We start from the raw sequence: 27,270 nt of genomic DNA, 5'->3' as shown, positions 1-27,270 counted from the left end.
AGAGTCAAAGTCACAACAGTGCTGACCTTTGGGCATGAGTTGGGGGGTGTCCAGGAGGGGCACGAGGTGCTTCTAGGTGCTGGTGTGTTCATCTTCTCATCCTGGCTGGTGGTAACATAGGTATGCTCAGTTTGCGATATTCATTGAGCAGTACACTTCAGATCTGTGTACTGTTCCCTCTCTGTTATACTTCAACGAAAAAAATTCTATTAATAAAACAAAAAACATGGCTGGGCGCGGTGGCTCACGCCTGTAATCCCAGCACTTTGGGAGGCTGAGGCGGGTGGATCACGAGGTCAGGAGATCGAGACCCTCCTGGCTAACACGGTGAAACCCCGTCTCTACTAAAAATACAAAAAATTAGCCGGGCGTGGTTGCAGGCACCTGTAGTCCCAGCTACTCGGGAGGCTGAGGCAGGAGAATGGACTGAACCCGGGAGGCGGAGCTTGCAGTGGGCCGAGATCGTGCCACTGCACTCCAGCCTGGGCGACAGAGCGAGACTCCATCTCAAAAAGAAAGAACAAAAAACAGCAAAGCTGATTCTAATCAGTTGAAAAAGTGAGAGAAGTTGCATAAAACTCCAGATTTCTGATTTCCTTGACACATGGCATGGTCTGGTGGCAAATATGGGCTGGGGGTAAGCAGCAGCTGCCCCCCGTGGGTGGGGCATGTTGCTCTCTTCTGTTTTGGTTCAGAGTTCCTGTTGGGATTTGAGTATGAGACCCAAGACAAATGCTTCTCTCTGGGACTCCCAGCCTCTGTCAGGGAGTCTTTGCAGATGAGTGTTGGGTGAGTTATAAGGGAACAGACGTCTCCTGTCATGCTGGGGTTCAATCCTGACTCCACCTAAACTTACTATCTTGGTGATTTGGGGTAAGTTATTCAGCCTGTCTGAGCCTCAGTGTACCCACTTGTAAAGCAAGGAGAGTAGTACCCACACCAAAATATTGTTTTGGCCAGAAGCAGTAGCTCATGCCTGTAATCCTAACACTTTGAGAGGTGAGGTGGAAGGATTGTTTGAGGCCAGGAGTTCAAGAGCAGCCTGGGCAACGTCGGGGGCCCTCTCTACAAAAAATAAAAAAATAAAAATTAGCTGCAGGTGATGGTGCATGCCTGTAGTCCCAGCTACTTGGGAGGCTGAGGTGAGAGGATTGCTTGAGCTGAGGAGTTAGAAGCTGCAGTGAGCTATGATGGTCCTACTGCACTCCAGCCTGGGCAACAGCAGCCTGGGAAACAGAATGAGATCCTCTCTCAAAAAATAATTATTTTGGGGTTAGGACAAGATTATGATTAGAAAATACACAGTGTGCCTGGGCAGCAGAGATGCTCAGCAGAGCTTTATTTGCCCACTTCCCCCACTGCTTGCCTGGTGCTACCCCTTGTGACTGTCAGGAAGGGAGACTCAGTTCTTCGGGAGTAGTCGCCTGGACCCAGCCTTCCTGTTGCTCATGTCAGGGTGAGATGTGGGAAACCCATTCTTGGGACCCTGGCGGTTCTCTCCTCCCTGGCCCAGCCCTGTGTCCCCAGCCAGCTGGCATTGAAGAACGGGGCCTTTCTCTGACTGGTCAGGGCTGGAGGCCCAGGCGAGGTGGTGGCTGCAGCTCCCAGCAGCTAATTCTGCTGGTCACAGCGCCAGGCCCTCCCACAGGCGAGCATCTGCTTTGCCTTGTGGGGCAGCCGGCACCTAGGAACATGCCAGCTCCCTGGCATCTTTTCTCCATCCTGCCTGCAGCAGCCAGGAGCAGCCCTGCCTAAAAGAGGCAGCTCTCTGGGGCACAGAACTTCAGCAAGGAGCTCACTGCTTGGATCTCAGCTGCCTTCTCGGCTTTTTTTTTAATCCTAGATATCCCTTGGGCAGGGAGATGTGGAGACCAAGGGACTTCCCTCCTCTAAGACTCAGTAGCCTTATCTGGAAAATGGGCGTGAATTGTAGAGGCCTCTTAGGGCTGCTACGAGGAGGGACTGTTTGTACTGAGCCTGGTTGCTGCTCAGGAATCTTAAATATGATCGTGAATATGATGGTTGGCATTACGACTGGTTACGAGGCAGCATCAAGGGAAGCCATTTGGGTCGACTTTGGTATAAAGGATGTGGTTTGAAATGGCCTGTGTCTCAGAACAATCTGTTTTGATTTATTCTATTGTGGGAATTTGAAAATGGCCCAAATATTTCTCCTCCCCCCTCCCCTCTCTCTCAGCACTCAGATTTCCTCACTCCTGCACTCATCTCCTCGTGCACACTCACACGCTACCTTCACACTTGCTCACTCTTATCTTTCCACACTCAAAGTGCAGGTGGAACTTCCAGTGGCCCAAATACTTTTCCTTCTACCTCAAAGGCTCACACTGTTTCCACTACACACACACGAACACGTATGTGTGGTCATTCTCACACTCAAACTTCTCTCCCTGTTTCTCATCCCCCCAGTTCCCTCCCTCACCTGCAGCAGAGCTGCAGGGTCAGAAGACTTCGGTTCTCTCTCTGTCTCTTACTAGCCAGCTCTATGGCTGTGTGATATGGGCCAAGTCACTCAGCCTCTCTGGGCCCTGGTTTCCTTCCTCTCAAAAGAGACAAACTACTGGTTTATGTTTAGAGAGATCATCATTTTCTGGCCGGGCATGGTGGCTCACACCGGTAATCTCAGCACTTTGAGAGGCCAAGGCAGGCAGATCACTTGAGGCCAGGAGTTCGAGGCCAGGCTGGCCAACATGGCGAAACACCATCTTTACTAAAAATACAGAAATTAGCTGGGCACGCCTGTAATCCCGGCTACTTGGGAGGCTGAGGCACAAGAATTTCCTGAACCCCGGAGGCGGCAGTTGCAATGAGTTGAGATTGCACCACTGCGCTCCAGCCTGGGTGACAGAGTGAGACCCTTTCTCAAAAGGAAAAAAAAAAAAAAAAAAAAGACCATCACTTTCTTCCACAGTATTTCAGATGATCTGAGATAAGGTTCTTTCAACATCTCAAATTCCATGACTCTGCCAGTGAGTGGACTGGATCTCATTCGGCAGACCATGTGCCAACCTGGAATTATATCAGTATTTTAGCCTTTTCCTGGTACTGAGGAGACATTGCTTGATTTCAAGCTAGAAATTAACACAAGTTGGGAGAAAATGGAAAGTTCAAGATGGTGATTTACTCTTCACTTTAGAGAAGCCACAGTGTCATAGCACCACACTTTTATTCTTCTCATTTCTTCCTCATGCACCAGCAGAGATGACTTAGGGAAACAGAGGCAGCAGTCAGATTGCCACTGTGAATGGGGGAGGGGCTGCGGAAATCAAGACAAAGATTTTGCGTTTCCTGCGCCACATCCACCAGAAGGATCCACTTCCTTTTGGTGTGTATCCCTCTTCCCACCCGCTTCCAGGGACAGAGAGCTAGAATGTATTGAGAGCGTACCACATAGTGTGTACCGCCCTGTTGAATCCTTGCAACAACCCTACAGATTAAGTGTGGATCCATTCCCATTTTAGGGATGGTAAGACTGGTTCATGGTGAGGCTAGGTAAGTACCTGGCCCAGCATCATACTGCATGTCTGGCAGAGCTGGATCTGCACCTGGGTGCTCTGGTTCTTGAGCTAAGCTTTTGACCACCAAACCCTGCAGTCTTGAGTGGCCCTGTGTCAAGGTGGAGTGGAAAGACACAGGATTTCAAGAGGAGAGGCTTGAGTTTTAATCTTGTTCTGCTATTAATTTATTATGAGCCTTGAGTGAGTCTCTTATCCTCTGATTCTCAGGTTCCCCATTTGCGAAATGGAGGGAAAACTAAAACCTGTTGCTCAAGATTGCTGTGAGGCATGAGGGAGGTAAACTGCCTGGGACAATGTGAGTGCTTCCATATGTCAGCTCTTTTCGTGGTTTTCTGATTTGCCTTGGCAAACTTTTTTGCTAGGCATGTGGGCTTGCTACCTGGTATACAGGGCCCCACCCTGGAGTGAGAAGAATTCATTCCCAAGTGACATTGCGCATGGGTCATCATGATGCCTTTGGCCACCAAAGTGTCTTGGGGATTGCATTTCAAGCACTAAAGTGGAATGAACAAAGGATGATTTAGTGCAGTGGTATTCAACTTTACTTGTAGCCACAGAACTCAAAGTTCCACGTGGAACTTTCTTTTTTTTTTTTTTTGTTTTTTGAGACGGAGTCTCACTCTGTTGCCGAGGCTGGAGTGCAGTGGCACGATCTCGGCTCACTGCAAACTCCGCCTCCCGGGTTCACGCCATTCTCCTGCCTCGGCCTCCCGAGTAGCTGGGACTACAGGCACCCACTACCACGCCCGGCTAATTTTTTGTATTTTTAGTAGAGATGGGGTTTTGCTGTGTTAGCCAGGATGGCCTGGATCTCCTGACCTCGTGATCCACCCGCCTCGGCCTCCCAAAGTGCTGGGATTACAGGCGTGAGCCACCGCGCCCGGCTCCATGTGGAACTTTCAAATGTGAAATTGCTCAAAATGGAGCTGCCCTGTTGAAGCAGGCATGGGGGCTGCTCCAACCTCCCCAACTCACCTCACTTTGGTATTTCCTAGGGAATCCCTGGGGAACCCATTTTGAAAACCATAGGCCATCAGGTGACAGATGATGAAATTGAGACCCAGAAAGGGGCAGTAACTCACCCAGGAACCTGAAGCAGGCACTCAGTTAGAATTAGTTTCATTAGTAGCATCATTTTCCTTTTTTATAAGAGGGCTTTCCTGTGTTTCTTTTGGCCATCGATCTTAATTAATCACCTAGAGATGTGTCTTTCAATGTTGACACTTACTTAGCAGCTGACATTTCTGAATTATTCTCTCTCCTACCTTCCTCATAGCCATAGATAAAGGCTGGATGGATATTTATTGTTAAAGCAAGGAAAATGGGGCTTTTTATTTGGAAGCTTTTGAAACACTGTATTTACTTAAATAATCCTCCCTGAGTCTGCAGGTGTTTGGAGACCCAGGAAAATGTATTTGACAAAATAAATGAATAAAAATTGTGACCAGAGTGAATCCCCACATGAGGCGGTATGTAGGCGATCTTAAGAGTCCTATTTGAATGCAGCATCTCTCTCCACTTCCCACATCCCCCCTTTTGCAGCCCCCACATCAATTTGGTGTTCTAGACCACGTGGCCTTCTTCCTTCAAAACCTAATTTCCACATGGATTTAGCCAGCAGTGACCAGCTACATGAAGAGCTTTAGTGAGAATCAATAGGCAAGGTCCCTGGAGTGGGCTCTATGCCACCTGCATGTGAAACATCCCAGCTAGGATGAGGAGCAGCGAAAGAAAGATGGATGCTTGCAAGACATCTGGGACATTGGATGTTTAAGGGCAAGGTGAAGTGACTCAGAGAGGCTTGGTGACTTGCCCAAGGTCACACAGTGACTTACAGGCAGTGCCCTCATCCTCTAGGGTTCCTAGGCTGAGGCCCTTTCCAACACACTGAACCATTTCTTTGCTGAAAGCAGGCTGCCCTTTGCTTTATTATGGAGGTGATAAACCAATTCTTTAGTGTGGCCAAAGAGAGAGAGAGAGTGAGTGAGCTGTTAATTAGAGGATGACTTTTAGGGCACATAAATGGGCAATACTATCAGAGCAGGTAGAGATCACCCAAGGTGTGTCCGGCTGTCCCTGAGTGATGGGGAGGTTCAGGAACGGAGAAGACCTGGTGCCTGCCAGCGAGTGTGGAAGAAACACATGTGAATTCAATTCAAGGCTGGCGAGGCTCGTGCTTGGCTCCCTGCACACTTTGTGTTCTGGGAGTGGGTGGAGAACACAGTCTTCTCCAAGCCTGACCCTGGCAGCCTGGCAGATTTCATTTCTTCCTTTTCTACTTGGGAGGCAGACAGGCTCCAGGGCCAGGCTGCCTGGGGTTCAGATGCTGGCTCTTACTGCATGGATCTGTGATCTTTGGCTAACTGCTTGTGCTTGTAGAATGGGGATAGTAACAGTACCTTTCTCACAGTGTGGTGGTGAGGTCCTAATGTGACAATCCATGGCGTATATGCTTAGGAAGTGCCTAATGGAGTAAGCAGGCAGTTTGCATTACCTGTTACTTTAGGGCATCTTAGAAGGGAGTGCAGTTGTTTCTGCGTTTAAATAGTAATGTTTATCACTTTCTCTGATTATAAAAGTCACATATAAGGCTGGTGCAGTGGCTCACACCTGTAATCCCGGCACTTTGGGAGGCCAAGGTGGGTCAGGAGTTGAGGTCACTTGAGGTCAGGAGTTCAAGACCAGCCTGGCCAACGTGGTAAAGCCCCATCTCTACTAAAAATACAAAAATTAGTTGGACATGATGGCAGGTGCCTGTAATCCCAGCTACTCAGGAAGCTGAGACAGGAGAATCCCTTGAACTTGGGAGGCGGAGGTTTCAATGAGTCAAGATCACACCACCACACTCCAGCCTGGGTGACAGAGTGGGATTCCGTCTCACAAAAAAAAAAAAAAAAAAAAAAAAAGTCACACATATACATACCTCAGCTACCTAAAGTTAATATTTTGCGTATGTTTCTTCCCAGTTTTTTCCCTGTGTGTTGTATATGTTTGCATGTTGTTAAGTAAAATATATGAGAAGCCAGTGTTTTGGACTGAACTCTAGCACTAGGCCCCACACACCAACCCAAAATGGAGTCATTCATGCTAAAGTTTCACATTATCAAACTGAAACCTAAATTGTTTACTTGTAAGATCTGACCTTCCAGGAAGATGATAGCTAAATCTCCAAAACAGGCTAGTTTTAGCTGGTGTGATGAAGTCCTCTCTGTTTTAACCAATACAAGGAAAGTGACCTTAAATGACCAATCCGCATTTTGTTCTTTGTTTCTGCCTTCTTTAGCCTTTTCCTGTCTATAAACCTCATCCCTTCTATGCAGCTCAGCAGAACAACTTTCTTTCTTTCTTTCTTTCTTTTTTTTTTTTTTTGACACAGGGTCTCACTCTGTTGCCCAGGCTGAAGCGCAGTGACTCTATCTTGGCAACAGAGCACCTTTCTGTTTTGTAGATGGGATGCTGCCCAATTCATGAATCACAATAAAAACAAATGAGATCTTTACAACTCAATTTGTTGAAATTTTGTTTCTTTGACAGTTTGTGTATGTGTGTGCGTGCATGCGCACATGTATGCATACCATATATCTCTATATAAATGAGTATGTATTGTCAGTATAATTTAAAAAATAAAGCCATGATTCTCATAAATCTAGAATGAACATGAGTCAAAGATTGATTTAATGAGGAGGCCAGCAGGATGGAAAAGCTAGCTCTCAGGAGAATTCAAGGAACAGTGATTATGTAGGCATCGGAGAAAGAATGCCTGAATATGATGGCTGGATTGGATATAAAATTGGTTAATGCCCTATAAGGCAGAAAACCATAACCTTGGGGTTTATCTGTTTTACTAGCCAAAAAAATCTACAAGTTCATGTGTAACTTTATACAAAGTTACATTCCTCTAGAATCCCCTGGGTAATTACAGGATTCTTGGGTGGGCTTGCTAAACAGTACTCCAATATGAGGTTGAAATGATACAGACCTCTCTTTGCCTTTTGCCACATTACAGATGACTTTTCTTAACAGTATCCATGTATTCTTTTTGATCACATGCTAGAAAACACTGTGGACCTCACCTTTCTCACTTGATATTATAGCGCATCCATTTTCTTTTCTTTTTTTTGAGATAGAGTCTCACTCTATCACTCAGGCTGGAGTGCAATGGCGCCATCTCGGCTCACTGCAACCTCCGACTCCCTGGTTCAAGCGATTCTCCTGCCTCAACCTCCCGAGTAGCTGGGATTACAGGCACGTGCCACCATCACGCCCAGCTAATTTTTGCATTTTTAGTAGAGACAGAATTTCACCATGTTGGCCAGGATGGTCTCGATCTCCTGACCTCATGATCCGCCCGCCTCAGCCTCCCAAAGTGTTGGGATTACAGGCGTGAGCCACCACACTTAGCCAGCACATCCATTTTCAAAAGAAAGCTTTGATCTGCTCATAAACCCAGCTTGACCCACCCTCTGTGGGTGCCCCCAGCATCTTGCTGGGGGTCCCAGGGTAGCTGGACTCACCGCTGCCTCCCTCACATTTTATTGTAATCACCTATTTCCCTGTCTCTTTCTCCATTTGAACTGAATTTTTTGAGATCAGGGATTTGTTGAGCTGAACTGGCTTCCTGATCCCATTGTCCCAAGCATCTATTATGTGAGCACATAGTGATCGACTTCATCGTGGCTTGCTGAGTGAATACACATGGATTTTAAGAAGCCTGGCTTTTGTCAGTTACAAAAAGATGAGCTGTGCTGTTAGGGATCGTCAGGGACTCCTCTCCTGTAGTATTTGAGTCAAAGCAGCTCCCACCTCTCATGCAGGGTGACAGCCTATCCTCTACTCCCATCTCTAATTCTGCCATTTAATTGTATTTGGACGGAACACACTCAGTCGAGAAAACCAGTCATGCCTCTTTTCTCTAGGACTCTCTTGACCGAGCTCTCTGGTTTTCTAACTTTCTTTGCTAATCAAGGTCTTAAAGGGGTAAAAAGTTCTTGGCCTCCTAAAGCTTAGGAGGGACAAGTGTGACTTGAAGGATTAATCTCCACGCTATGAATTTTAAAGCTCTCTGGTTCCATGTGTTAGGAAAAGCCATCAAAATGCTAATGACTCTGCGGTCTTGCCTCCTGCGGACCTTTTCTGCATTAGAATATATTTACATGGACTTGAGCAGGGAAGCATTACAAAGAGTTGGGGTGCAGTTTTCCCAGTATTCCGCCACAGCCCTGTGGGTTATAAAGTCTGAATTAATAGCCCCAGTTGCGGAGAAAGGCTGTGGTTAGCTGTGGGGCTGGGCTCTTCACTCAATTCCAGTTTAAAGTTCTCAGCTTTCAGCTTCCTTGCTAGTTGCAGGGTGGCCAGTTTAGAAACATCTCTATTACTGTCCTGTGGCTTTTTAATACTGCTTCTCTCTGAGGCAGACTATCCTTGGACATGCGTTCCTGTGTGTTTAATACTGCACATTGCATCCACGTGGAGTTCAGGGTCTGAAACATGTTGAGACACAATTCATACCAAAGCCAACTTCAGCACTGAGACAGTCTCTGTTCTTCTTGAACCATGTGCCAAAGCACTGGCTGTGCTTGTGACCTTTGAAAGCCTGGTATCTTTGCTCAAACAGCCGAATGACCCAAGATGTAAGATCTCAGATGTCTCCTTGGGAGGATTAATACTATGGTGTTGGCCACACCTGGCCCCTAATGCAGGCTGGAGTTAATGAGTGCCGTGGCTTGGGCAGCTTTGGCTCTGTGACTGTGGATAAGATGCCTGACCCCTCTGAGCTGTGTGGTGTAGGAGAAAGAAGAGTGCAATTTAGATAAAAAAGGGAGGTCCAGTGGATAGTCCTTGTCCTTAACTCCTTGAAATGATGAGAAAGTGCTTTCAGACAGCACAAAGAGGGAGCAGATGTGGGACAATGCCCACCGATGGCAAGAGGTTTTGGGCTGCCGCAGGCTACACACGCTCTTTCCTACTCAGTTGGCCAGTGTGGCTGTGTCCGTCTATGGCAGGTCCTACACAGGAGGGCACCCAGAGACCCTGGCTGGCATGTGCTGTCTGCAGAAAAGCCCCAGACCAGATGGGAGGCGTGAGGGGAAATGATTCTTAACAGCAGTTGCATTGAGAATAAACAGTCTCACGCAATCATTTATGGGGATTGGGACATTCCCTCCCTCCCTGGCCCTTCCACCCTCCTCATCCCACCAAGAGCTAATGGGCTCAGATCGGGAGGCCCGTGCCTCTGGGTAGACCCTTGGGGCCCCTTGCTGGCAGTGCCCAGAGCCTGCTGCACTGTGTCAAGTACAGTAGGGAACGGCCTCCTCTTCCTGAGCAGGAATAGATCTCCATCTTTCTGAGGATGTCATGGTTTCACTTCAGCCCCACTGAGACCCTGAGGCACAATTAGCCAGGCTGATTGGGACTCATTCTGGGAACAAAGGGTGCTGGGCCCAGTGACAGGGTGAGCAGGTGGGAAGCGCTTCCCTCCCCCAGCCAGACAAGTGCAGGTGGAGAGCCCGGCAGACACTGCAAGGTTCTCGGCGCTCAGGTGGCTTCATTAAGGCCTGCCCTGGGGTTTGCTGAGCTGGGGACGCAGCCCCAAGGCGTCCTGAGCATGCCTTGGCTCCCCTCCCTGTCCCCCGCCCCCACACCAACCCCTTACATAGCTAATTTAAAACAAAGCAAAACAAAGCCGTGGCTTTGCTTTGGAGTCATAAATTGCAGAGCTTTTATCTGTCAACAAGCAATGCATCAGGCTGGCAGTGGCCCAGCCTGGATCCTGTGGCCTGGCATCGGCGTGGGAGACGAGGTCTGAGGCTGAGCTGGCATCCAGGGTCTCCCTGAGGACGCTGCCCCTTCTTGGGGCATAAGGCCAAATTCTTGTGGCCTCGGGACTCAGAAGGGTGGCTATTTCTCCTAGGAGCCAGGAAGAGATGTAGGGTGGCTAGGGTTGGGAGTACAGAGCCAGGGTGCGGGGAAGGGGAGACAGAGAGAGAAATGGAGAGAGAGGGAAAGAGAGATGGAGGAGGGAAGAGGGAGATGGAGAGAGAGTTTGCCAACAGAAGCTAACCAGGGAAAGGCTTATCACTGGGTTGGTCAACGCTCTCTCTCCCTTTGTTCCTTGCTGCCTCTTCCAGGAAGTCTTCCTGGCTCGCTTCCTCCTCTGATATCCGACTGACTTGGGATTCTAGGACAATAAGAGACTCTTAAACCAGTGGTCTTCAATGTTATCTGGAAACTTAATATATAAATTATTATGAAGTCCAATTGTTGTGAATTAAGTGTGTTGTGTGTGTGTGGAGGGGTGTAGCCCCCATCTGTTCTTTGTGAGAACAAAAAGGAGGGAGGGAGGGAGGGAGGGAGGGAAGGGTTCCCAGGAGAATAACTTGGAATCATGAATCAGCTACTCCCTTTTTTTCCCCATTTTTTTTTAGTTGTCATAAAATACAACATAAAATTTACCATCTCAGCCATTTTTAAGTACACAGTTCAGTTATTTTAAATACATTCATAATGTTGTGCAACCGTCCATGCCATCCATCTCCATAACTCTTTTTATTTTGCAAAATGGAAAATCTGTATCCATTAAGCAATAATTCTTCCCATTTCCCTCTCCTCCCAGCCCCTGGTAACCTCCATTCTATTTCTGGTCTCTATGATTTTAACTATTCTACATGTTTCATGTAAGTGGAATCATGCAGTATTTGTCTTTTGTGACTGGCTTTCTAAAATTTAGCATAGCATTTTCAAGGTTCATCTATGTTGCAGCATGTCAGAATTTCCTTCTTTTTTAAGGCTAATACTCCACTGTGTAGATAGACCACATTTTGCTTATCCATTCATCTGTAGATGGACACTTGAGTTATTTGCATGTTTTAGCTGTTGTGAATAATCCTACTCTGAATATGAGTGTACAAATATCTCTTTGAGACCCTACTTTCTTTTCCTACTGTCTTGTTCCTGATCTTAGAAGAAAAGCTTTTGGTCTTTCACCATTGACTGTGATGTTTGCTGTTTGCTGTGGGTTTTTCATATATGACTTTTACTGTTTTAAGATAGTTTTCTTGTATTTTTAGTTGAATGTTTTTATTATAAAAGGACGTTGAATTTGCCAAATGCTTTTTCTTTTGGGTGTATACCCAGAAGTGGAATTGCTGGATCACATGGTAATTCTATTTTTAATTTTTTGAGGAACTGCCATACCATTTTCTACAGTGGTTGTACCATTTTACATTCCCACCAACAGTGGGAACAGGGTTCCAATTCCTTCACATCCTAGCCAACACTTGTTATTTTCTGTTTTTTTTTTTTTTTTATAGTAGCCATGCCAGTGGGTGTGAAGTTGTATCTCACTGCAGTTTTATTTATTTGTTTACACTTGATCTTAGCCAGAAAGCTGAGAAATGATTATTTATTTATTTATTTGAGACAGGGTCTCACTCTGTTGCCCAGGTTGGAGTGCAGTGGTGTGATCTTGGCTCACTGCAGCCTCTGCCTCTCATACTTAAGTGATCATCTTGCCTCAGCCACCCAAGGAACTGAGACTACAGGCATGTGCCACCATGCCCAGCTGATTTTTTGTATTTTTTGTAGAGACAGAGTTTTGCTATGTTGCCCATGTGGGTCTTGGACTCTTGGGCTCAAGAGATCTGCCCACCTCTTCCTCCCAAAGTGCTAGGATTACAGGCAGTGTGAGCCACTGCGCCTGGCCTCATTGCAGGCTTTGATTTGCATTTCCTAATGTTTAGTGATGTTGAGCATATTTTCATATACTTATTGATCATTTGTATATCATCTTTGGAGAAATGTCTTTTAATCTTTTCTGCCCATTTTTTAATTGGGTTTTTTGTTGTTGCTGGGTTTGAGTTTTCTATATTTTCTGGATATTAATTCTTTGTGAGATGTATGATTTGCAAATATGTTCTCCCATTTCATGGGTTGCATTTTTGCTCTGTTCGTATTGTCTTTTGATGAACAAATTTAAAATTTTTTCATGAAGTCTGGTTTGTCTATTTTGCCTTTTGTTGTCTGGGCTTTTAGTGTCATATCCAAGAAATCATTACAAAATCCAATGTCAAATTGCTCTGGCTAGAACTTCTAATACTATGTTGAATAGAAGTGGCAAATATGGGCATCCTTGTCTTGTTCTTGATCTTAGAAGAAAAGCTTTCAGTCTTTCACCATTGGATATGATGTTTGCTGTTTGCTGTGGGTTTTTCATATATGACTTTTACTGTTTTGAGATAGTTTTCTTGTATTTTTAGTTGAAAGTTTTTATTATAAATGGGTGTTGAATTTGTCAAATGCTTTTTGCACCATTTGATATAACTGTGTGGGGGTATTTTCCTCTTCATTCTGTTGATGTGGAGTATTACCTTGATTTTTGTATGCTTAACCATCCTTGCATTCCAGAAATAAGTCCCACTTGGTCATGGTATATAATCCTTTTAATATGCTGCCAGATTTGGGTTGCTAATATTTTGTTGGGGATTTTTGTATTAGTGCTCATAAGGGATATTGGTCTGTAGTTTTCTTTTCTTGTAAGTGTCTTTGTCTGGTTTTGATATAAGAATAATGCTTGGCTCAGTGCCCTTTTTACAGAAAGTAGCAGCAGATTATATTTTACAAAATTCCTGCTTCTTCTGTGTATCAAGTGTTTATGATAGGCTGGGTCCTGTGGGAATCATTTGCAGTCTATTAGCTCATCCAATCCCTAGTTCAAGCCTGTGAGGTGGGACTATGGTTGTCCACACTTTGCAGGTGGATATCCTGAGGTTTGCTGGGATAGAGAATTTTCCTGAGGTCACATTGGTAGCAAGAGGCAGAACTGAGATTTAAACTCCGGTCTGTGGGGGCACAAAAGCCTGGCTTCTTAACCACAGTGCTTTACATTGATTTCATGCTGGGGGCTCCTCATCTCCTACTGTGTTTCCTACCCCTGTTGCAGATAGGCAGCAGGCTACACTGGGGAATTAGTCCCTGTGCAAAGCCCGTTCACAGGAACCATCCAAACAGTGCTATGCTGTTCAGTTATCCTGACCTTTTACCGATTTTATAGTTCCCCCAAAATGGCATCTTTGCAGGGCTTCCATCAGCAGCTGTCCTGCTGTAAATCAGGCAGTTTGCCTATCCCATGCCTGTTCACAAGCTGGCTTATTGAACACAGTTGGCGAAGCAACTGCCCTGCATACTGGAGCTTGGCTTAGACACAGGAAAGCTTTGGTCTCCTTGTGGCACTGTTGAATTCTTCAGCACCTGGGTCAGCAAAGGCCAAGACAAGAGGCAGCTCTGAGCACTCCTTCCCGAAGGCCTTACCTGTAGATCTATGGATAGAGCAGGTGGTACAGTGGGGTGAGCTAGGGGGTGATGGTGTTTGACCACATGGTCTCTCCTCAGACCTGCTGACTCTGGAAGACTAAAGCTAGGCTCTTCGTAGTCCTAAGAGTCTCAGTTTCTCAGGGTCTAGAGAAAATTATACAAATGGTTGAGGGTCATTCATTCCCTCTCTTTCTCACCATTAACCTAATTCTGCCTTCCCACATTCATTTAACTCATTGTTTTATAGATCCACCTGTCTTCCCTCTGTCCTTCTGTTCATCCCTGCATTCATCCATCTCTCCATCCACCCAGTCATTTTCCCATCCCTCAACCAATTATAGCCTAGTTCCTTCTTTCTACCATTCAAGTTCTTTTATAAATCCGTTCACTACCCATCCATCCATTTCTCCTAGCAACTGTCTATCCATCCAAATATTATTTGCAGAGTCAGGAACTGAGACTCAGAGGGAGTAAGATACCACCCATATCTTTGAGGAACTCATAGTCTGGTAGGTGGAAAAAATCACATGAACAAAAAATATACTATTACCTATACACACAATTTGTGATGTGAGCCTGGAGAACAATGACTTATTATACCTGTTGAGAGAGTGGGAAGGTTTCACAAAGGAGTTAACTGAAAGACGGTTTTGAAGGATGATTAGGAGTTTGCCAAGTGAGGGGAGGGGTGAAACTCAGGGTTAGGAAAGGAAGAGAGGAATTCCAGGAAGAGCAAACATCAGTGAAGTTGGGCTGAGCACACTTTGAGTCCAGGTGAGTTCAATTTGACTGTGGGGTCTGTGCATATGGCAAAGACCTGAAGGTGGGCCTGGAAAGGAATTGGGGATCAGATGATAAAAGGCCTTGTGTCTAGACAAAGGGAGGCCAGGGAACACACTAAAGCAGGAGACAGACACAGTGGTCTCCATTTATGGGCTCACTCTGACAGTGAAGGAGAGGGCAGAGCGGGGAACAAAGGCTGCAGGCTGGCAGACCAGCCAGGAGCCGTGTGCAGCAAGCAGACAGCAGTAAGGAGGGTGAGCCCAGCCAGGGACTGGCAGGTTCTATGAGGATGGAGAGTCAAGGCTGCTTTGGGACACATGAGGTGAATAGAATCAGTAGGTGGGAAATAGACAAGAGTCTTTGATCTGGGTTTTGGTTGCACAGGGATGCTCTGTTTGTGAAAATTCAGTGGGGTGTATATTCGTGGTGTGTGTGTTATTGTGTATGTATGTTATATTTCAATTAAAACAATAAAAGTAGAGTAGGAAATATCAGGAGACCTATTAAAGTTTCTCATCTGGGCCTCATCCAGGACTCTGAAGTGGGCTGACTGAGTTTTTCTTGTAAATTGAGAGCTCCACCCCTAGTTTGGAAGAAAGAAGAGGAGGAAGAAGCTCTAACTTTTGAGCCAGGCCTTGCAAAATGGGTGAAATTGGCTTGTACTCATCATAGTTACTGCCACCTATTAAGCTCTTGTATTTTGTGGATTCCAAGGCACACTTTTTTTTTTTAACATCTTAATGTCTCTAAAACGGGGTTGCATTGTACAAAAAATGATGTCATAGTTAATTTAATTAATTGGTAGTGTTTTCTGTTTCTTAATACTTAAAATTATGGTGTCATTATAATCCATGGAGACTTCCATTCAAGAGCCATGATATCGTGTGCCAGGTTCTCTGCTAAGTCCTGCTACACATTTCTCATCAAATCTCACAACAGCCTGTGAGTCATCTGCTGTTGTTTGCCCTGTGTCATAGATGAGGAGTCGAGGCACGATGTAGGTAGGTCACTTGCTCTGGGTTACAGCTAGTAAGAATTTGATTTAGGATTTCAACCTGTGCCACCCCAAACATTCAGGAGAACTGTGCACAGAGCAAGATCAAGTCTGAGGCTGGGAGGGTTGTTGGGACTTCCCAAAGCCCAAGACTAATCAGGTCAAGGGTGACCCCCATCGCCTGCCCGCCAGGCTTACACTCTGCCACTTGCACCCAGGACCCGTTCCTGCTCTTAGCCCTAAACCTTGGGATTCTTTTCTCCATCTCCCAGGACAGCTCTGGCTCTAACATCTGTAGTGACTCCCCTCCCCCGCAGAGAGGAGGGGACTGCAATGAGATCTCATGGGCAAGGGGGAAAACATTCTCAGCGCAGCTGGTTTCCCTCACACAATGCAGATTTGCTTAAATGGGAATTAGGATTAGTGCTGGGTTTTGCCTCTTCTGGCAAGCTGGTAATAAACTAATCTCCTCTGAGGCTGCAGGAAGGCAAAATTCCACCGAAGACGGGAGACAGCTTAAGGCTCTGGAGCGCAAAACCTGGAAAGTAATTTCGTTATTGACAGGCGCTGCCCACACCTCTTGACATGCAGCCCGCAGCTCCTTCCTGGCGTGGCTGCAGCTTTTAATTCCGTTAATGTGTGACATTCACCCAGGCTGCGTGGCTGACAGGCGCTCTTGACGCTAATACGTGTTCCGTGCAGTCCCTGGAGCTCATAAAAGCTCATTATCAGTTCTGAGCCAATAAATGCAGTTCCTGGCTCAGGTAGGCCCGTGTTCCTCTGCAATGCTCCAGACAGTAGAGCAGGGACATCTGCGCCAGCCAAGTCCCACACGCCTCCCTTGGTCCAGGGCCCTTGGCCTCCCAGGCCACTGGAATGTGCCTAGGAAAGCCATTCCATAGGCAGAGCCCTGGGTTCAAATTTACATCCAAGAAAAGGGGTTCCTTCTGCCCTGCACTGTGAGGTGACTCAATCCAGCATTTTGGGAAGGCAGTTTGTCAGCACTACCCAAAGGTGGGATGTGGCCAGCCTCTCCTCTGCCAACTTCTAAGCATCTGGGCTTTGGAATTGCATGAACATTTCTACACCAAGATGGGCACCAGAGGGGTCATTGCAGCGAGGCTATAGAGGCCAGAAATGGAAATATTCGACAGAGCCACGGTGGGAAATAAACAAATGGTAAATAAATCATGGCCCACATGTACTATGGGATACTGTGCAGCTATGAAAAGGACTCAAGAAGATCCATTTTGGACATGATATCATTGACAAATGATGTTGCAGAATGTGTGTGGTAAGATCCCATTTTTTAAAAAGTCACACTGCATGTGTGCTCACATAGGTACATGCTTACACACACATGCATACACGTATTTGATTAGGTAGAATAAAGTCTAGAGGGTCTCACTCCAGAGTGTTTGCAGTGGTTCTCTCTGTTAAACAGGATGGCCGGTAAGGAAGCACATGTACTTTTGTAGTTAAAAATCAAAAATTTATATATATATAAATAACTTGCCCAAGGTCATACCTATATATACACATATGTGTGTGTGTGTGTGTGTGTGTGTGTGTATGTATGTGTGTTTATGGGTTTATAAATGTAACAAATTCCTCTGATTGTGGCCTTAGTCTGGTTCATGATGCATGAAGTCCCCCTGCGCTGACACTGCCTGAATGGACACTCGAGGCCCAGATAGCCAAATAAAATGAGGTCCCATCCTTCAGCCAATCCCTGTTTCCCATCAGTTAATGGGAGTTCGGAGACTCCCTTGCATGCATGAGCTGCCTTGATGCTGGAGTCTGTGGGGTAGACTTCGAACTCATCACCTTCCTGCTTACACCCCTCCCGCTATAGAGATGGCACTAGCACCAGGCTTGACTTCCCATGGCCAAAGTTCTAGTCCCAGCTCAGCCTCATTTCAGTGATGTAACCTTGGGCAAGTTATTTAACTCCTCTGAGCTCACAGTCCTTGTTCCTGAAGTGGTGACACTTTCTCCTGGGGTTGTAAGGGGCGTCAGGATGATCATCATTATCATTTGAGAGACCTGAAACTTGATCAGGGTTTCCACTGTGCAGCTAGTCTCTGAGGGCAGGAGGAGCCTGGGAGGGGAGAGATTGGGGAACTTCGCTTTCTCCCCTGTGCTCTGGAGGCTGTAAGTTTTGCTCTTATTTCTCAGCTGTACATGTGACCGAGCCAATCTCTCGGGACTGGCCTGTCTCTGCTGGCAGGTATGTGGCCTGGACATGGTGAATTTGATCCTTCTCTGGTGATCTGGGGATGCTTCATCAAACTGACAGAAGGGAAGGGTTGGAGAGGCTGGACTTCCAACCCCACTGGAACTCTGGAACTGAGTTCTTTTTTTTTTTTTTTTTTTTTTTTTTACCACCAGAGACTTTCCTTACTATTACTTATCTCTTCATGGATAGCAGATCTTGAAAGTGTTGGGTCTGCCTAAATAGCCTGCATTCATTAGGCAATGATTAATTCTTTTTCCTAGTTTCAAAATGACTCAGAAAGCCTTTTTTTCAGCCTGAGGAAACTGGAGTTCCCACACCAAGTTGATAATATTCTAGCTAGAAGCAAAGAAACACAGTGTGATGTTTTGATTAGCATATTCAATGCCATCACATGGATGTATAGGCTCCGGGCTGACTTGGGAAGATTGAAAATATGCCCCCATTCACAGGCTCTGGAGACGCTATCCTGGGAAGCTTTGTGGGGCTGGTGCTTAGTCCTGCCTTTCCAGCTGTATTAGTCCATTCTTGCACTGCTATAAAGAAATATCTGAGACTGGGTAATTTATATATAAAAAAAGATTTGATTGGCTCACAGTTCTATAGGCTATACAGGAAGCGTGACAGCATCTGCTTCTGAAGAGGCCTCAGGAAACTTACAATCATGGTGGAAGGGGAAGCACACATAGCGACATGGTAGGGACAGGAGAAAGAGAGAGAGGGGAAGGTGCTACACACTTTTAAACAACCAGATCTCATGATATCTCACTCACTATCACGAGAACAGCACTGAGGGGATGGTGCTAACCCATTCATGAGAAACTATCTCCATCATCTAATCACCTCCCACCTGCCTGGATGGAGATCTGAGGCCCCACCTCCGACACTGGGAATTACGATTCAGTTTGAGATTTGATGGGGACACATTTAAACCATATCACCAGCCATGGGTTCCCTGTCTGGCTTCTGTGATTGCAGTAATGGAAGTGGGGAAAGGAGACCTTGGGGAGTGGGAGCCACATGTGGACTGAGATGGTCCCCAAGGACTCCTGCCTTTTTGAAATGTATTTCTCTCTCTTCTTTCTCTAGAGTGTATCCAGAAGCTACTGTAAGGAGGACACTGTAAGAGAACCTTGGCACCCTGAGCCCAAAGGGAAAGACACCAGTGGAAAGAGGTATGATATGGCAACATGGCAGGGTAGCATCTTCCCTTACTCAAACAAGAGGGTCTACTCTTCTCTCTTCTTCTCTTCCTACCCTCCAAACCACCACTTCCGTGTGAGAGGGCTCTCAGCTCTTGCCCAAGGGGTGCAGGGCAGGAGAAGGGTGGCTTCAGTCTTGTCCTCACCCCTAGACATTTATTCATGGGTGAGGGCAACAGGGCCACCTTGGTGCAGGAAGTGAGGGTTGATGGATGGCAGGGAGTGAGCCCTTCAAGGAAGAGTAGAGCTCCTGGGGGCTCCAGGCAGAGTCATGAGGGCTCATGGAATCTGTATCAAGAACCCCTCCCTGACCTCAGCCTCCCCCATACCCACCACAGTCTTGGGACTGTGAGAAGCCGATCGCTTCCTAGGGTGATTACCTTCCCTCTGCCCTCGATTCTCTTTTGGACAAAGTCTAAATCCACAAGTACTAGGATCAATCACCACATTCCATGGTGAAACTGAGAACAGAAAAGCCTTGGTCTGCTTTGGAGGCTCTGGGAAGTCCTTCTTGAGCTGACCATGATTCTGGGACTGGTGATGGGCTGGGTGGCCTCATGGAAGCTTTCTGGATGAAAAGCCAGGATGTCTGTCCTCTGAGCAGCCTCGGCCACCAATGTGACTTATAAGTCATTTCCCTCATTGGGCCTCGTTTTCTCATTGTAAAATGAGACAGCTGCAACTTGAATCTCTGTTCCAGTACTCACGCCCTCCATTTCTGGGATTCCAAGACCAGGGCTGAAATAGAAGAAGTGACAGGTCGGGGGTTGGGAGGTTGTGGAAGGCCATGGAGAGGAGAGGGGATCTGAAAACTCCAAGGAGATCTGATTGCCTGTCTTGGGCAAAGGACGATGGCTCCGACCCTTGGTGGTAAATCACAGGGTCTGAGGTGCAGAGGAACCTGGGTTTGAGTCCCTGCCTATCAGAAGAGAAACCAGCAATATGATGGAGGGCTTCATGCGCCAGGCACAGTGTGATGCTCACTCGCTGCACCATTCCTTTCTGTCCTCTCATTCGTCATGTCATCTTGCCACTATGATCACTTCCACGTTACAGAAGAGAAAACCAGGCCTCAGAGAAGTTAAGTGACTTGTCTAAGGTCACATAGCACTGAGTAATCTCATCGAGATTTGAAGCCACTGCCTGAACTGCCATACAATTCTTGTGTCTTTTGCTTACTTCAGTCTGTGACTTGAAGCTTAAGATTAAAAATAATTAGCCAAATCATCTCTCTGAAGTTCCATTTCCTGTAAAAACATAAAAATGGTTTGTTTCCTTGTCCTAGACTTTTTTTTTTTTTTTTTTTTTTTTAATTTTGGGCATCTCATGAAATCCCTGCAGGCCTTGATTTTCTGATCTCTAAAATGGGACAGTGACACCTACTCACACGTTGCTTTGGGGAAGACGAGGAAGACTTAGGAAGCTCCCTGCACTGTTTCTTGGATGTGTGCCCTCCACACCCGCTCCACCTGCTTCCCCTGCCTGGGCTGCTGGTAGGTGGATGGGGTGTGCAGATTGTAAAGTGCTGCACCACTGCCTAATGGCATTTTCTATTTCGGCTGCCTCGGTGCCCATAGTCGGAAAGCACTTGGCCACTTTCTTAGTCACCAATCTGATAGTTCACTCGCCCTTCTGGAGTGTGCCGCTGGCTGCCCTAGATTATTTTAGGCTGGAATCAAAGACAGGGTGGCCGGCTCCCAGGGGCAGATAAAAACAGGGCCAGGCTGAGGCCTTAGTGGACAGTGTGGGAGGAGCATTGAGGCCTGGGGCCTACTCAGGCTGTCCCTCACTGACAGCATCTGTGTCCCACGGCTCACCCCACCAGCTGCCAGGACCATAATCTTAATTGTAAACCTGGCAGCAGCTGCCCTGTTCCCCACAGGAAGCGGTTGCCTTATCACAGAGCCTGGATCCTGCCCAGTATTCTTAATCTGGAGAAGGCGCTGAAGTGAGTCAGAAAAACCTTCCCGTCCCAAGGACCTTTCTTCTCGGGGATGTTTCTCCATCAGGGGAAGCCGTGGGCCTCAAGCCTCGGTGTATAAGAGTAAAAAATCTCTTTCAGTGCAGAGCAAAGCAGCAGAGGTGCTGTTGTTCTTGGTTTACTTTCAGGAGGACAGCCCAGGGAGCAGAGCTATTTAGCCTTGCCCCTCTTGTTAGCCAGGAAACAGATAAACATTATAGCATCACAGGGAAAATATAAAGACGACCATAAAGCGACAGGCAGAGAGGCATGCGCTGTCATGGAAAAGCTTTGCTGGGGTTTTGGAGCCAGAAGGTTGGGGGCTGAGTCCCAGCTCTGCCCTTCAGTAGCTGTTTGGCTTGGGGGCGAGTGACTTGATCCCCCACAGCCTCAGTTTTCTCATCTGTAAGATGGGCAAAGAGCATGCACCCCACTGGGTGGTTGTGAGGTCAAGGTGACTACCATGGGAATCCCCTGTTTGCTTTGAACAATGGCAGCCCCCTTGGAATAGTGTAGCCTCCCAAGGTGACCTCTTTGAAGAGTGCCAGGCTCTTGGGATGTAAGAGCTGGGTGTTTGTAACCAAACAATGGGGTTACCCTGGAGACGCATACCTCCTTCTGTGTTAGGTCTAAAAAAGGGCTGTGAGAGGGACCTGGGTTGTGTCAGCTCCCTGTCCTGATGTGCTATCACTTGGAGCTACCTCAAGTATGAGCAGTTCATCCCAAGCCTCTAGCTGATGGCTGACACTTCACTCACAGCCATCTTTACTGGACTCTTTCTGTAGATAATTGTTAATCCTACCCACACCCCAGAAGGCGGGCATTAATAAGCTCTTTAAATGACTCCAGGCTTCATGTCTAAAAAGCAGCAAGGTAAGGACCCAAACACAGGGTTCCTAGCCCAAGGACAGTGTTTGTGGGAGCTCCTCATGGCACTCTCCGCATCTAGAGCTGCCCTCTGTGCCCATGGTGGCACTCTTCTCCAATTCACCACCCAGTCTTGCACTCAGTGTGGAGCTCAGGCAGAAATGAAAGTCTCCTGATGTTTTTATCTCCCCTGCCCATAGGGCTTGAGGCAGGCTGAGTGAGAGAAGGCAATTTCTATGGATTCCCCAGGCTTCCGTTTATCTATTTTTTTGTTATTGTTGCTCAAGCTTTTGGTATTCTCTCTAAGAATCCATTGCCAAATTCGAGATCATGGAGATTTACTCCTGTGCTTTATTCTAAGAGTTTTATTTAGCTCCTATATTTAGGTCATTGATCCTTTTTGAGTTAATTTTCATATATGGTGTGAGGTAGGGATTCAGTGTCATTCTAGTGTATGTGGACATCCACTTGTCCTTGCACTATTTGTTGAAGAGACTATCTTTTCTCCAGTGTATTGCCATTGCTCCTTTGTCATATATCAGTTGACGTATATATGTGGCTCTATTTCTGGGCTTTCTGTTCTGTGTCAATAATCTATTTGTCTGTACTTTCACAAATACCACACCATTTTATTACTGTATCTTTATAGTAACTTTTAAAGTTGGGTAGTGTCAAGTTTTCCAACATTGTTCTTCTCTTTCAATTTTGGATTGGCTATTCTGGGTGTTTTGCTTCTCCAAATAAACCTTAGAATCAGTTTGTTGATATCCATAAAACAACTTGCAAGATTTTGATTGGGATTGTCTTGAATCTATATATCAAGTTGGGAAGAACTGACATCTTGACAGTATTGAGTCTTCCTATTTTTGAACATTGACTATCTTTCAGTGTTTTCATTTATTTACTTCTTTGATTTCTTCAATATAGTTTTGTAGTTTTCCTCATACAGATCTTATACATATTTTATTAGATTTATTCTCAAGTATTTTATTTCTTTAGGTGTTAATAGGAATGGTTTTGTGTTTTTAAATTTCAAATTCCACTTGCTCATTGCTGGTAGATAGGAGAGCAATGACTTTTCTATATTAACTTTCTCTCCTACAACCTTGGTATAATTGCTTATTTGTTCCAGGATTTTTTTTTTGTAATTTCTTTCAGATTTTCAACATAAATGATATCTTCTGCAAAAAAAGACAGTTTTACTTCTTCCTTCTCAACCTGTATGCCTTTTCTTTTCTTGTCTTATTGCAGTAGCTAGGACTTCCAGTATAACGTGGGAGAAGGGGCATCCTTGCCTTATTCCTTATCTTAGCAGGACAGCTAAGATCAGATTTCTCATAATTGAGTATGTTGAGTATGATGTTAACTATTGGTGTTCTGTAGATGCTCTTTATCAACTTGAGGAAGATCACCTTAATTCCTAGTTTGCTGAGAGTTTTTATCATGAATAGGTATTGGATTTTGTCAAATGCTTTTTCTGCATTTATTGATATGATCATGCAATTTTTCTTCATTAGATTGTTGATATGATGGATTATATTATTTGATTTTTTTTTTTTTTTTTGAAACAGGGTCTCGCTCTGTTGCCCAGGTTGGAGTGCAGTGGTGCGATTTCTGGTCACTGCAGCCTCCGCCTTTCAGGTTTAAGAAATTCTCTGCCTCAGCCTCCTGAATAGCTGGGATTACAGGCGCATGCCACCATGCCCAGCTAATTTTTTTGTATTTTTAGTAGAGATGAGGTTTCACCATTTTGGCCAGGCTAGTCTTGAACTCCTGACCTCGTGATCCACCTGCCTTGGCCTCCCAAAGTGCTGGGATTGCAGGCGTGAACCACTGCACCTGGCCTATTATTTGATTTTTTAATATTGAACCAGTCTTGTGTACCTGGAATAAATCTCACCTGATCATGGTATCTAAGTCCTTTAATACATTCTTGGGTTTAATTTGTTAATATTTGTTGAGGATTTTTGCATTTACATTCATGAGAGATATTGGTCTATAGTTTTGTTTTCTTGTAATGATTTTTTCTGGTTTAGGTATCAGCATAATGATGGCTTCACAGAATGAGTTAGGAAGTATTCTTTCCACTTCTATATTCTGGAAGAGATTATTGAGAATTGCTATAATTTCTCTCGTAAGTGTTTGGTAGACTTCACCAGTGAACTCACCTGGGCCTGATACTTTCTTTTTTGCAAGATTTATTTATTAGATTTCTTTAATAAATATAGGCCTATTAAGATTGTCAATTTCTTTTTTGTGTGTGAGCTTTGGCAGATTGTGTCTTTCTAGGAATTGGTACATTTTATCTAAGTTACAAATTTGTAGGCATAAAGTTGTGCACATTTGTGGGCATAGAGTTGTATATTTCTTTTATCCTTTCATGTCTATGGGACATTCCCATATCTATGGGAACTATAGTGATATCCACTTTTTCATTTCTGATATTAGTAATTGGTGTATTTTCTGGTTTTTCTTAGTTAACCTAGCCAGAGTTCTATTGATTTTATAGATCTTTTCAAAGAACCAGCATTTGGATTTTTTGAATTGATTTCCTGTTTTCTGAAGGCTATGTTTTAATCATGGCTTTATCACTAAGTATCTGAGGGATCTTAGGGGTAAATCTCATTGATTCTACATCTCAATTTTTACATCTGCAGAATGGGTGTGGCGATAACAATGCCTAGCCCTGAGTTGGCTTGAGGGCAAAGGTCAAATGTGAGTACACATTCATTTATTCAGCAAATATTTGTTGGGCCCCTACCATGTACCTGGCACTGCTCTACATACTGGGAATATCATTTTGAATGAAATAGCAGAGTCTCTGCCCTTATGGAGCTTGCCTTCTGGTTGAGGGAAACAGAAACCAAACAAATACATTGAATATCAGGTGCTATTAGGTGCTATGAAGTTCAATAATGACAGGAAGGGGCAGGGAATGACTCGGGTGGTGGGTTGGGGGAGAATTGCTATTATGGATAGGAGGTACAGGGAAGCCCTTCCTAATCAGATGTAATTTGAGCAGAGACCTGAAGGCAGTGAGGAACAAGCCTTGACATAATCTGGGGGAAGAGCCTTCCTGTTTGAGGGAACAGCAAGGGTAAGGCACATTAGGCTGGCTGGCATGTTGGAGGACCAGTGAGGATGCCGGGGTGCTACACCCAGGGTAGTGTGGATGGAGAGGAAGCCAGGAGTGAATTGGAGGCCTAGCCTAAACAGTGCTGCTAGCTAGGGTGAAGACTTTGGATTTTGAATCTAAAGACTCTAAGTTTGGCAGGAAGCCAGTAAGCAAGAAAGAGACAGGATGAAATTTATATTTTACTAAGATCACTCTGGCTGCTGGATGGAGGGCAGTCTGCAGAGGGCAGGGAGACCAGTACGAACACTGATGTCGGCATCCATGGAAGAGGCAAGGTGGCTTAGAAGGTGGAATGTGGAGGTGCTGAGAAGCCACAACATTCAGGATCTATTTTGAGAGCAAAGTTGATAGGACTCGCTGATAGGATGGGGGTGAGAGAAAGAGGAGTCAAGGCCAACCACAGCTTCTGGCCTGAGATGGAAGGGCTTAGGGTGGGTTCTGGCAGAGAGTGGAGGGAGGGCATATTGAGTTCTTCTCAGGCATTTTAAGTTGAGATGCTTATTAGCCACTAAAGTGGAGGTGGAGAGGAGTGGATGGAGATATGCACCTGGGGTTCAGGGGTGAGGGTGGGGCTGGTCTCCAAATTTGAGAGCCATCAGCTTATAGAGAGTATTTCAAACCTTTGACCATAATGAGATCACTCAGGTAGTGAGTGAAGATGCAAAAGATGATGGAGGACTGAGCCACTGTCAAGGGCAGTCATGTGTTGTTTGAGAAAATTCTGGTCCCAGGCAAGGGTGGATATGCTGAACAAAAGTGTGCACCTTAGGCAGGGGCAAAGGTGAGAGGCTTGAGGATGAGTGGAGAAATGAAGCTGTGTGCCTTGCTGCAAGGTCTGGCTGGATCTTCTAATGTCTTTGTTGGATCATTCATTCATTCATTCATTCATATGAATCAAAACACTTATCAAGTGTCAACTGTGCTGGAAGCACAGAGCTATTTACCTGTGGGCCCCAGATGTAAATGACACGTAGTGCCTGAGCTGGAGGAGGCCACCATTCAGCTGTTGATGCCTGACATAAAATGTGACAGGAGCAGCAGATGCATTCCTAGGTGTGTTAGTCAGCTTTTCCAGAGAAACAACCCATAGAATATACAGTCAGCCGGATAACAGATAGAATATCAGGATACATATCCGATAGGATAAACAACGCTCTGTATCCATGGGTTTTGTATCTGTGGATTCAACCAACTGTGAACCAAAAATATTCTAGAAAAAAATGCAAAATAATACAAAAACTCCCAATACAGTGTATTAGCTATCATGAGTAAACTAGAGATGATTTAAAGTGTACAGGAGGATGTGCATAGGTTATAAGCAAATACTATTCCATTTTATATCAGGGACTTGAGCATTAATGCATTTTGATATCGATGAGGGTCCTAGAACCAAGGGATGGATACCTCCATGGATTCTGAGATGACCGTTTATATAAAGAGATTTATTATGAAGAATTGGCTCATGTGACTATAGAGGCTGAGAAATCCTGAGATCAGCACTTTAAGTTTGTGACTCAGGAGAGTCAATGGTATAAGTTCCAGTCCAAGGGCAAGAGAAGTCCAGTATTCCAGCTCAAGAAGTCAGACTGGTGAAATTTCCTCTTACTCAGCTTTTTGGTCTATTCAGGTCTCCAGTTGATTGGATGAGATCCAGCTACATTGGGGAGGGCCATCTGCTTTACTCAATCTACCTATTTAAATGTCAATTTCATCCAGAAACACCCTGGAAGACACTCCCAGAATAATGTTTGACCCAAATTATCCATCACTCTAGGATATTTGACACCTAGAGCACATGATTTTTGTATACTTGCTTCCTCTATACAACAAAATTATTTTCAGTAATAATGATGAAATAAAATCAATTCGAATAATGGCCAGAAAACAAACACACTGAAATTTTTGTGAACTTTGTATGTATGACCATGCCAGTACACAAACATTATGACATGAAAAAGTAAAAAGGTAACGGGTCAACAGTTCTTAATTACGTTAATAGATATTTTGGCAAAAGAGAAAACAATACATGAAGAAACTTGCAAAATGCATTAATGCTTAAGTCCCTGATATAAAATGGAGTAGTATTTGCTTATATACTGTATACTTTAAATAATCTCTAGTTTATTCATGATAGGTAATACACTGTATTGGGAGTTTCTGTATTATTTTGCATTGTTATTTATTTATTTATTTATTTATTTATTTTGAGATGGAGTTTCGCTATTGTTGCCCAGCTGGAGTGCAATGG

The 27,270-nt window shown here is 45.2% G+C and overlaps 1 protein-coding gene across 7 annotated transcripts in view; it reads left to right on the top strand.

The window, feature by feature from the left end:
• TSPAN18 (tetraspanin 18) overlaps nt 1-27,270 on the top strand; it is a 203,970-nt gene that overhangs the window by 18,706 nt on the left and 157,994 nt on the right. For 5 of the 7 annotated variants that reach the window (XM_009246429.4, XM_009246425.4, XM_054524453.2 and 2 more), the window contains exon 2: nt 18,947-19,032. The exons of 1 other annotated variant lie outside the window; for it this stretch is intronic. The gene's annotated coding sequence lies outside the window, so the exon portion shown is untranslated. Of the gene's footprint in view, nt 1-3,743; nt 3,832-18,946; nt 19,033-27,270 lie in introns of all 7 variants that reach the window. One more of the 7 variants, XM_054524451.2, reaches the window with a different exon arrangement.

The sequence above is a fragment of the Pongo abelii genome, chromosome 9, assembly GCF_028885655.2.
Source record: "Pongo abelii isolate AG06213 chromosome 9, NHGRI_mPonAbe1-v2.0_pri, whole genome shotgun sequence".
Lineage (NCBI taxonomy): Eukaryota > Metazoa > Chordata > Mammalia > Primates > Hominidae > Pongo > Pongo abelii.
This window is presented reverse-complemented; position numbering and strand designations above follow the sequence as displayed.